Source organism: Salvelinus sp. IW2-2015, linkage group LG20 (genome assembly GCF_002910315.2).
Source record: "Salvelinus sp. IW2-2015 linkage group LG20, ASM291031v2, whole genome shotgun sequence".
Taxonomy (NCBI): Eukaryota; Metazoa; Chordata; class Actinopteri; order Salmoniformes; family Salmonidae; genus Salvelinus; species Salvelinus sp. IW2-2015.
The window spans coordinates 68,144,086-68,147,198 of record NC_036860.1 but is presented as its reverse complement, the minus strand read 5'-3'; the positions used below and the strand labels follow the sequence as shown (position 1 = coordinate 68,147,198).

Here is a 3,113-nt window from a genome sequence, read left to right as displayed (position 1 = left end):
TCTTGGCCAGGTTGCAGTTGTAAATGAGAACTTGTTCTCAACTGGCCTACCTGGTTAAATAAAGGTGAAATTAAAAAATTAAAAATATATTTTAAAAATGTGTTAAAAATATTACAAATATATATTTTAGATTCTTCAAAGTAGCCATCAAGGCAAAGGATGGCTACTTTGAAGAATCTAAACAATAAAATCTATATGTGTTATTACATAGCTTTGATGTCATCACTATTATTCTACAATGTAGRAAATAGTGAAAATAAAGAAAAACCCTTGAATGAGTAGGTGTGTCCAAACGTTTGACTGGTACTGTGTACATATATATATACACACACACACATATATATACAGTCGGAATATATATATACGGTCGGAAGTTTACATACAACTTAGCCAAATACATTTAAACTCAGTTTTTCATAATTCCTGACATTTAATCCTCGTAAAAATTCCCTGTCTTAGGTCAGTTAGCATCACCACTTTATTTTAAGAATGTGAAATGTCAGAATAATAGTAGAGAGAATTATTTCTTTCAGCTTTTATTTCTTTCATCACATTCACAGTGTGTCAGAAGTTTACATACACTCAATTAGTATTTGGTAGCATTGCCCTTAAATTGCTTAATTTGAGTCAAACGTTTCGGGTAGCCTTCCACAAGCTTCCCACAATAAGTTGGGTGAATTTTGGCCCATTCCTCCTGACAGAGCTGGTGTAACTGAGTCAGGTTTGTTCCAGGCCTTCCATTGCTCGCAACCGCTTTTTTTCAGTTCTGCCCACAAATTTTCTATAGGATTGAGGTAGGGCTTTGTAGATGGCCACTCCAATACCTTTGACTTTGTTGTCCTTAAGCCATTTTGCCACAACTTTTGGAAAGATGCTTGGGGTCAATGTCCATTTGGAAGACCATTTGCGACCAAGCTTTAACTTCCTGACTGATGTCTTGAGATGTTGCATCAATATATCCACATAATTTTCCTCCTCATGATGTCATCTATTTTGTGAGTGCACCAGTCCTCCTGCAGCAAAGCACCCCACACATGATGCTGCCACCCCCGTGCTTCACGGTTGGGATGGTGTTTCTTCGGCTTGGAGGTACACCTCCAATTGACTCAAATGATGTCAATTAGCCTATCAGAAGCTCTAAAGCCAGACATAATTTTTCTGGAATTTTCCAAGCTGTTTAAAGGCAGCCAGTCAACTTAGTGTATGTAAACTTCTGACCCACTGGAATTGTATGTACAGTGAGTTATAAGTGAAACATTGTCTCGGTAAGTTTTCAACGCCTTTGTTCTTAGAACTAGAGTAACAAATGTGTGTGAAATGTCTAGTTTTTTAAGACAGTTTGTGCACAACATTAGTGTATGTAAACTTCGTGAGCTGTCAATGTTATATAGTGCATACACACACGCAATATATATACAATTTATACTCCTGGACTTTGTAAATTGCTAGTCCTAATAATTTAATCCATTTTAGCTCTTAAATTCCATTTATTTTACTTTTAATTATTATTTTTTTTAAGTTAGATGCATATTTATTGCCTTACATTTAACAGACAAAGTACAAAATACGAAATCTACACTCAAGATGGTACAACCAGATGAGCAACTTCATAGTCATTGGGAATGGACTGCATTGTGATGTCATATGGATAGGACTGCATAGTGATGTCATGTCATAGGGAATGTGGACTGCATTGTGATGTCATATAGTACATAGGGAATGGACTGCATAGTGATGTCATGGTCATAGGGAATGGACTGCATTGTGATGTATATCATTAGGGTCATGAGGGCAATGAATGGACTGCATTGTGATGTCAATGGTCATAGGGAATGGACTGCAGTTGTAGATGCTTGTCATAGGTGAATGGATGCATTTGATGTCATAGTCATAGGGAATGGACTGCATTGTTGATGTCATAGTCATAGGGAATGAGTACTGCATTGTGATTCATAGTCATAGGAATTGACCTGCATGTGATGTTCATCAGTCATAGGGAATGGACGGCATTGTGATGTCGTCTGATAGCATCATGTGTTCATGTAGGAAGGTGCTGCATTGTGATGTCATAGTCATATGGGAATGGACTGCATTGTGATGTCATAGTCATGAGGGAAGGGGCTGCATTGTGATGTCATAATCATACATCGGGCAGCTGGTATCACAGGTCTTGCCCCTGCACACCAACCTGTTGGCAAACTTGCTGCAGCCGAGGGACAGCAAGTCGCGAGCAACTTGCTTTCTGACAAACTGGTGCATGCGTAGTTGGAGCACTTGCAGGATCCACCGCAGTTGCAAAATTCAGTTTTGCAGCATTCACAAGGATCCATTTTCCAGTTCTTGATCTCCCTTTATCCGAATGACCGTTAACGGTAGCTTCAGCTGGGTCTCAGTGGTGCGTTGTCAGCTTTCATTCTAGATCTGTGTTGTATTGTTGTGAATTGTTAGATACTACTGCACTGTTGGACTTAGGAACACAAGCATTTCGCTACACCCCACAATAACATCTGCTAAATATGTGTATGCGACCAAAAAATTAGATTTGAAATAAAATTTTCATTTGAAGTTAAACTAGGCCAATGGCAACTCAGGTCACTGAACTTTTGTGTTTGAAAGTCACTGAAAACCTTTTGATCACACCAGCTGTGGCAGTATCTCTGCTTGACCAATGGACTATGGAAAGACTTATCTCATAGTGCAATGACCGCTGAACCCTCAAGTCCCTCGTCCCGGCATGGGGAGGGTTAGCTCTCGTCTCATGGCGGGAGGTTATTAGCTCTCCCGTCCCAGTCATGGGGAGGTTATTAGCTCTCGTCCCCGTCATGGGGAGGGTTATTAGCTCTCCGTCCCTCTATGGCGAGCGCGGTGGATTACTCTCCGTCCCCCGCATACCCCCCATTAATGGGGGGAGGGTCTATTAGGGCTCTCGCTTTCCCAAGCATGAGAAGGGAGCGGTATTAGCCTCCGTCCCAGTCATGGGGATGAGCGTTTTACTCAGTCCAGTCAAGGAGAGTCTACTAGTTCTCTGTCCTCTGTTCGATTGGAAGGTAAGGTATTTAGCTCTCCTGTCCCCAGTCATGGAGGGAGGTGTCTACAGCTCTCCATCTCTCTCT

The 3,113-nt window shown here is 40.9% G+C and overlaps 1 pseudogene; it reads right to left on the bottom strand.

Moving 5' to 3' along the window:
- Positions 1-2,051: 2,051 nt before the first annotated feature.
- LOC139022676 (metallothionein-like) lies at positions 2,052-2,350 on the bottom strand (annotated as a pseudogene).
- Positions 2,351-3,113: the final 763 nt, after the last annotated feature.